The sequence below is a fragment of the Zingiber officinale genome, chromosome 1A (assembly GCF_018446385.1).
Source record: "Zingiber officinale cultivar Zhangliang chromosome 1A, Zo_v1.1, whole genome shotgun sequence".
Taxonomy (NCBI): domain Eukaryota; kingdom Viridiplantae; phylum Streptophyta; class Magnoliopsida; order Zingiberales; family Zingiberaceae; genus Zingiber; species Zingiber officinale.
The window spans coordinates 118,681,746-118,691,019 of NC_055987.1; the positions used below are offsets into that span (position 1 = coordinate 118,681,746).

The 9,274-nt window shown below is 40.0% G+C and overlaps 1 non-coding gene across 1 annotated transcript; it reads right to left on the minus strand.

Moving 5' to 3' along the window:
* Positions 1-3,704: 3,704 nt before the first annotated feature.
* LOC122039313 lies at positions 3,705-3,810 on the minus strand. Its single transcript, XR_006128163.1, has one exon. It is a non-coding gene; the product is annotated as a small nucleolar RNA R71 (small nucleolar RNA).
* Positions 3,811-9,274: the final 5,464 nt, after the last annotated feature.

Sequence of the window (9,274 nt, forward strand, 5' to 3'; positions counted from 1 at the left end):
AAAATCATCATATCATACATCATAGAATAAATCACGCTCATATCATCATATAATTAAAAACATATCGTATCATGGCATAAATTTCAATAATATCGTAACATAAAGTAAACAACATATTATGGCATAAATCTTATCATGATATAAGTAACATCATATCATAGCATAAGTAATCATCATAACATGGCATAGATCATATCATAGCATAAGAAATCATCATATCATGGTATAGATCATATCATTGCATAAGTGTACATCATAACATAAGTGAAAGCATCATGACATTTCTTTTCATAGCATCAAGGCATCATATCATATCATAACTGTAAGCATTATTTCACATCATATCGTAAGCATGGATGCAAGATGTCCTTTAAAACATGGGTAATGTCATGTGCAATATGCCTTTCAAAACATGATTTATGTCATGTGTGAGTTGTCTTAAAACAATATCATATAGTACTTGAAAATAATCTCAACATGAAAGGGGCCCGGCTTAGTACCACATACATACATAATGTGCGCATCCTAAGTAGACCCAAGGTAGCTAGTCTTGAACCTACTAGGAACTAGACCCGTAGCTCGGCCTAGGGGCACGTAAGGAGCCCACTCTTTACTAGGCCCGTAATTCGACCTAGGGGCGCATAAGGAGCCCACCCATTTGGTACAAGCCATTCAAAATAAAATACATGTCATATCATATCTTTATCATTTCATAACCTATTCGTGTCATTCATAGCATATCATATTCATGTCATTCATAGCATATCATGTCCATGTCATTCATAGTATATCATGTTCATGTCATTCATAGCATATCAAGTTCATGTCATTCATAGCATATCATGTTCATGTTATTCATGTCATTCATAAGGTATGCATAAATGGGCACATAGCCATGCATACTTGGGCACATAGCCATCATAGTTGGGCACGTAGCCATCACATTTGGGCACATAGCCAATATAGGTATCATTCTCATGCATGGTTCATAAGCATACTTAAACGAGCATATATAATATATCATGGAAGGAAAAGAAAACATAATCATGCATGGATCATGAGTTAACTTCTCCTAATTCATATCATGGCAAAGGAAAGTACATAATGAGTCATAATTTGGTCTAAATCCTCAACCAACTAAGGGTGGCCGAAACATGCATAGGCTCACTTAGGTAGCATGAAATCATACAAGCATATGAACCCAAATTCATTTCTATAACATTTATCATAAAGAACATCATGAGCATATTTGATTTAGGTTCTATGCTTCCTAGGTTTAGAAACCCACATTAGCCGAAACATACAAAGTCCAAAACTTGGTTACTGATGTGCGAAGATTATATACTCTTTTATGCATGTTTTTACGCACATTTACATACTTTGAGCATGCTTGATCTATGCATTTTTATACTTCCAGCTTTCCTTTTAGCATATTTACTCTTTTGGTTCGGAGATCTGCTTTTTGTGCATTTTCTGTACACAGGAGTCGATTTGGTGAAGAATCTACATCTTTGGGCATGCATTGGAGGAAACGAAGGGAGAAAGCACCAGGCCGTGTACCTCACACGGCCATGCACTGTGATGGAGCTCGGGCAGTGTGGAGTTTGGCACCAACAGAAGAGGAAGATGACATGGCCGTGTGGACCTCGCACGGCCGTGTCAAGATTTGAAGCCAACCAGAGCAGAAGCCTTACATGGCCGTGTGGATCTACACGACCGTGTGAGACTTCCAGAGACCAAGCAGGCTGTGGTCGTGTGCACCACACGGCCGTGTAGCATTTCCAGAGAGCAGAAGGGTTCTGGCCGTGTGGAGTCACACGGTCGTGCAGCTTTGGCAGAGAGGGAACTGGACATGGCCGTGTGAATCTCACACGGTCGTGTCACGGGGCCGTGTGGCGCCCGATTCCCTCCTCTATTTAAACCCTTCTTCATGAATTGAAAGGGGATCTCTCCCCCTTTGGGAGAAAGCAAGATTTGGTGGTTTCCTCCCATTCTTGGGAGGATTTCTGGGCGATTCTAAGGGAGATCTCGACGATTTCGACTCCGTAGCGAGGATTGGATCCGAAGACAAGGCTTCTTCGTAGATAAGTTTTCTCTTTCCCCCTCTTCTTGTTTTCTTGGATTTGGGATTCAAGGAAAGCTTGTAATCTCTATTTCTTCGGATTTTCTTCCTCGATTCATGGAGTAGATCTTGTATTCTAGGATTAAGGGAGTATTTGTATGATGGATTGATGTAATCTCTTATGGATTTTCCATTTTCTTGCTTCAATGACATTATCTTGCTTGTATCAATTAGATCTTGAATTATTGATGGTGATTTGTGCTTAATTCTCATTCTTGATTGATTGTTTGGATTTCTTATGGACTTTGTAAAGATAAACTCTCACTCGATCATCCGAGGGATCCACGTGACAGGTGCAAGCCCGTGTAAGGACATTTGAGAGATAATCTTGAAGAGGAAATAGGGATATTCAAGAGAGTAGGATGGATTTTATGATTAGCTTCTTGTATCTTGATAGATTAATGAGTCGTGGGCTTCTACGTTGATATCCGAGGAAGGCATAGTAATAGGTGCACTTCTGTGTAAGGACAACATAGGTTCATGTCTAATTAATCCTATTTAGATACATTTCTCAGTCCTTAGCCGGTTGTCTATTGCAAGAGGGAACCGGCAACTTTCTACATGTTTGGCAATTGAGGGATAAGAATTGGTGAACCATTTACATTCAAGAAATCTCACAAAGAAACCGAAACTCCTAGAATCTTTTTTTATCATAACCCAAAACTCTAAACTCTTGTTTGTTGATCTTTAATATTAGATTTGATTACCTCTACTTTGCTTTTGAAACAATTGGATAGTTGTTTAGCTAATTCGCATTGAGACATTTCTAGTGCTTATTCCAGTCCCTGTGGATACGATAATCTTTTATATTACTTGTGACATTTCCGTACACTTGCGGAGAGTAACAAGTTTTTGGCGCCGTTGCCGGGGACTGCGCTATAACATTAGGAATTATCAATTGAGTTAGACTAAACATAACATTTGTTTTCCTTTCGTATTGCATAGTTGTAACTAATCATTAGATTTCTGTTTTTTTTAGTTTCTTGTGTAACTTTCACTTCTTGTTAATTCTTTTTGTACAAATTCAATTCTGCATTTTTGATTCTTCTAATTTTCTTTTTGTGTCGAATTGCTATCTGCTATCTTGTTCTTGTGTATGCGAAGATCTAACTTTGCAGGGAATTCTTTCCTTTTGACCCTGAGATTGATAGAACTTTCCATAAAAGAAGAATTCTGCAAAGGCAAATTGAAGAACAGGAACATTTGAATATGGCAAATAGACCACTTAAGGATTATGCAGCACCCTATGCGAGAGGTTTTCGATCTAGTATTTCAAGACCTTCAGTGGAAGCTAATAACTTTGAGATCAAACCCGCAATTATATCTATGGTGCAGCAGAACCAATTTGGTGGAGGACCTCATGAGGACCCTAATCAACACTTAGAGGTCTTTTATGAAATATGTGGTACCATGAAAATGAATGGAGTTCCTTCAGATGCAGTTAGATTATTATTATTTGGGTTTTCTTTAAGAGATAGGGCAAAGCAATGGCTGAATTCTTTGGCCCCTAATAGCATCACCACTTGGGAGCAATGTGAGCAACAGTTTCTTGATAAGTTCTATCCACCAATCAAAACAGCTTATATGAGGAATTTAATTGCAAGCTTCAAGCAAACCGACTCAGAATCTCTTTTTGAAGCATGGGATAGATATAATAGTATGCTCAGACAATGCCCACATCATGGGTTGGAAAGATGGTTAGTGTTGCACACTTTTTACAATGGTATCAATTATCATACCAAAGTGTCCCTTGATTCAGCTGCTGGAGGGGCACTTATGAACAAAAGCTTAGATGAAGCCGAAGAAATCATTGAAAGTGTAGCACAAAATCATCATCAATGGGCAAATGAAAGAAGTGGTGGCTATTCCTCTGTAAACCCAACAATTAAAGCATCAGGGAAGTTTGATGTAGATGCAGTCACTCTTTTGTCTGCAAAATTGGACGCTCTTACAAAGAAATTTGAGAATATGGGGACTAGTGCTAATATGGTCAATGCTATTAGTACATCTTGTGAAGTATGTGGGAGTTCAGAGCATTCAAATGACTCATGTCCATTGGGAGCTATCACTGCACAAATCAATCAACTTGAACAATGTGATGCAATCATGAGTTACAATCAAAGGCAGAACAACCCATATTCAAATACTTATAACCCTGGATGGAAGAGTCATCCAAATTTTTCTTACAGAAATAATCAAGATCAAGGACCATCTATGGGGGCAAGACCAAATTTTCAAGCTGGGCAACAAAATTTTCAACATCTATCTTCTCAAGGCTTACCAAAGTCAAATGTTGAAAAGATGCTTGAAGAAATTATCTCAACTCAGAATGAAATGAAGCAAGATATAGCAAAGCTCATTCAGAGAATGGATAATTCTGAAAAGCATCAAAAGATTCAGGAGAGTCAAATTGCCCAACTAGCTTCCTCATCATCCAGAGCACCAGGACAACTTCCAGGAAACCTGATGTGAATCCTATGGAGCATTGCAATAGGATTGAGCTTAGGAGCGGACGGACCTTGGGAGACTCCCAAGTGACTGCTTCAAAAGGGATACAAAAAGAAGAAGAGCTCCCTCCTCCTATACCGAATCAGATTCAAGCTAATGAGGAGAGTACTATTGAGGTTGAAGAGACTCTTCCACTGAATCATCAGAGCAAGGCTGTCCCTTTTCCTCAGAGACTTACAATGCTCAAGAAGGATGAAGAATTTGGCAAGTTTCTAGAAAAGGTTAAGGAAATTTGCGTAGAGGTACCTCTTATTGATGCTATTCTACAAATGCCTAGATTTGCCAAATTTCTGAAGGATCTCATGTCAAATAAGAGAAGAAGAGGAGAGGTCGAGACCATTGCGCTTAGTGAGGAATGTAGTGCTATTTTTGAGAAGAACACTTCTCCAAAACTGAAGGACCCAGGGAGCTTTTATATTCCTTGCAATATAGGAAAAGAATTTTTTGAAAAAGCTTTTTGTGATTTGGGGGCGAGTGTTAGCCTCATTCCCTATTCAATTTGTAATAAATTAGGTCTCAAAAACATTAAAATTACTACTATGGCACTTCAACTTGCAGATCATTCCTGCAGGTACCCTTTGGGTATTATAGAGGATGTGCCGGTAGAGGTGGATGGGAATGTTATTCCCACAGATTTTGTCGTGTTGGACATGGAAGAGGACCCTAGGATTCCTATCATATTAGGAAGACCTTTCCATGCTACAGCAGGAGCTATAATTGATGTCAAAAATCATAAGCTTTCTTTGGTAATTGGTAAGGAAAAGTTGGAATATGATTTATCTAATATCTCTAACCATGTCTCGTCTCTCTTAAATGCTTGTAGCAGGACAAGCATTTATAAACTTGAGGAATGGAATTTCCATCCTCATGGTAGGCCACCAAATGAAGGAGACAATGTGGTGGAAGATGTTGGGAGAAGATCTCCCAACGGAAACGAAAAGTATATCTGTCCTCCAAGGGCGAGGAAAAGGAGCGAATGATTAAGTTTGGTCGAGCTAAAGACCTTAAACAAGCGCTTCTTGGGAGGCAACCCAAGGGTTCTTTTAGTTAGTTTTGATTTGTATTGTAATTTCTTTTAGTTTGATGCATTCTTTTGATTCTGTTTTCAGGTTAGGTGCAAAACAGAGTCGGGCCGTGTGCTATACACGGCCAGGCAAAGGTTGCAGAGAAGGGAAGTGTTTGGGCCGTGTCATCCAGACACGGCCGTGTGGGATCTCCCGAGGAGAAAAAGGTATAGGCCGTGTCATAGACACGGCCGTGCAGAGGATCCCGAGAGGAAAGATGGAGAGGCCGTGTCCCAGACACGGCCGTGCGAGGAATCCAGAGAAGGAAGAGGCGGAGGCCATGTGGATCTACACGGCCCGTGCAAAGAATCCCGAGAGGAAAGATGGGGGGGCCGTGTAGATCTACACGGCCCGTGTAGGAGAACTACTAAAGTCTACCTCCTACCTCACACGGCCAGATCTTGGCCGTGTTCCGCACACCCCCAACTCTCCAAAACATATCTTTCTCTCCTAATTTCTTAAAAACTCCTCTCTAATCTCTCAAGATCTTTTAGATCCGATTCTCCTCCCCTCTAAGACTTGGACTTTTGTTCTCTTAACCTAAGATCTTTTGTTCTTTGAAGTTTCGTTCTTTGAGTTCCACCACTCTAGATAATTCTTCCCCTATCTAAACTCATCAAGATGTCCAATATTTTGAAAAGATTGCGCAAAGGAGGTGGTGGATCTAGTGGAGACAAAGAGAAGGAGCCATCAAGAGACAAAGGAAAACAACCAGTGAAGGGCAGAGGCAAAAGGACTTCACGCGACGAAGGTAATGACAATGAATTCAATATTGTGTTCAGAAACGATGATCAAGTAACTAGATTTGCAATTCTTGTCAATAGAAAGATAGTGTGTACTAGATATATGGACCCAACTGTTCTTGATATGCTTGGAATTAGGGAAGATGTAGATTTGATGATTGGGTTTTTGGACTGGAGTGATATTATGTACACACATTTGCCTACATATCCTCGTCTTGTTTTGGAATTTTTAAGTTCATTGGATGTCCATTTTACTAATGAAGATGATTATTATGGAAAAATCTCTTTTAGATTAATGAATCAAGAATTTCTATGGGCATTTAGTGACTTTAATTCTTGTTTTGGAATAACCACCGGTAGCCCTCGTAGGTTTGACCCAAGGTTTAATTGGAATCATTTTTGGAATGCAATAACTGGGTTAGATCAACCTTATGAGCCTTCAAGAGCTAAGGCCTCCCATATGCAAAACCCCATCTTTAGGTATCTACATAGAGTCATGAGTAAAACTATTTTTGGTAGGGGAGAGAGTGATGGGGTGGTTAAGAAGATAGAGCTTTATGCTTTATGGGCTATGCTTTATAAGGTTGAATTTGACTCTGGTTTTCATTTTGTTCAAACCTTATTGAGATCAGCTAGGGCATCATCGGGATCAATTGTTTTTGGTGGTTTGATTACCCGAATAGCTTGTAATTTTAATCTTGATGTTGATGGGTTGGAAATAATTCATGGTAATGACATGATTGACATTGATACATGTCTTGCTATGAAAATGATCGTTCGGGATGAGAATGGTTTGGCGTTTCCTAGGAGGAATGGTTCTCCTTTACCCCTTCCTTTTCCTGAACGAACTACTATTCGTAACCGGGCTAATTGGGTAATTTCTGAGTTAGATTTTGAGGATAACCCTTCTATACCTGGAGACACTGAGCCACATCATATCATAGCATAAGTAATCATCATAACATGGTATAGATCATATCATAGCATAAGAAATCATCATATCATGGTATAGATCATATCATAGCATAAGTGTACATCATAACATAAGTGAAAGCATCATGACATTTCTTTTCATAGCATCAAGGCATCATATCATATCATAACTGTAAGCATTATTTCACATCATATCATAAGCATGGATGCAAGATGTCCTTTAAAACATGGGTGATGTCATGTGCAATATGCCTTTCAAAACATGATTTATGTCATGTGTGAGTTGTCTTAAAACAATATCATATAGTACTTGAAAATAATCTCAACATGAAAGGGGTCCGGCTTAGTACCACATACATACATAATGTGCGCATCCTAAGTAGACCCAAGGTAGCTAGTCTTGAACCTACTAGGAACTAGACCCGTAGCTCGGCCTAGGGGCACGTAAGGAGCCCACTCTTTACTAGGCCCGTAATTCGACCTAGGGGCGCAAAAGGAGCCCACCCATTTGGTACAAGCCATTCAAAATAAAATACATGTCATATCATATCTTTATCATTTCATAACCTATTCGTGTCATTCATAGCATATCATATTCATGTTATTCATAGCATATCATGTCCATGTCATTCATAGTATATCATGTTCATGTCATTCATAGCATATCAAGTTCATGTCATTCATAGCATATCATGTTCATGTTATTCATGTCATTCATAAGGTATGCATAAATGGGCACATAGCCATGCATACTTGGGCACATAGCCATCATATTTGGGCACGTAGCCATCACATTTGGGCACATAGCCAATATAGGTATCATTCTCATGCATGGTTCATAAGCATACTTAAACGAGCATATATAATATATCATGGAAGGAAAAGAAAACATAATCATGCATGGATCATGAGTTAACTTCTCCTAATTCATATCATGGCAAAGGAAAATACATAATGAGTCATAATTTGGTTTAAATCCTCAACCAACTAAGGGTGGCCGAAACATGCATAGGCTAACTTAGGTAGCATGAAATCATACAAGCATATGAACCCAAATTCATTTCTATAACATTTATCATAAAGAATATCATGAGCATATTTGATTTAGGTTCTATGCTTCCTAGGTTTAGAAACCCACATTAGCCGAAACATACAAAGTCCAAAACTTGGTTACTGATGTGCGAAGATTATATACTCTTTTATGCATGTTTTTACGCACATTTACATACTTTGAGCATGCTTGATCTATGCATTTTTATACTTCCAGCTTTCCTTTTAGCATATTTACTCTTTTGGTTCGGAGATCTGCTTTTTGTGCATTTTCTGTACACAGGAGTCGATTTGGTGAAGAATCTACATCTTTGGGCATGCATTGGAGGAAACGAAGGGAGAAAGCACCGGGCCGTGTACCTCACACGGCCATGCACTGGGATGGAGCTCGGGCCGTGTGGAGTTTGGTACCAACAGAAGAGGAAGATGACATGGCCGTGTGGACCTCGCACGGCCGTGTCAAGATTTGAAGCCAACCAGAGCAGAAGCCTTACATGGCCGTGTGGATCTACACGGCCGTGTGAGACTTCCAGAGACCAAGCAGGCTGTGGCCGTGTGCACCACACGGCCGTGTAGCATTTCCAGATGGCCGTGTGGAGTCACACGGCCGTGCAGCTTTAGCAGAGAGGGAACTGGACATGGCCGTGTGAATCTCACACGGCCGTGTCACGGGGCCGTGTGGCGCCCGATTCCCTCCTCTATTTAAACCCTTCTTCATGAATTGAAAGGGGATCTCTCCCCCTTTGGGATAAAGCAAGATTTGGTGGTTTCCTCCCATTCTTGGGAGGATTTCTGGGCGATTCTAAGGGAGATCTCGACGATTTCGACTCCGGAGCGAGGATTGGATCCGAAGA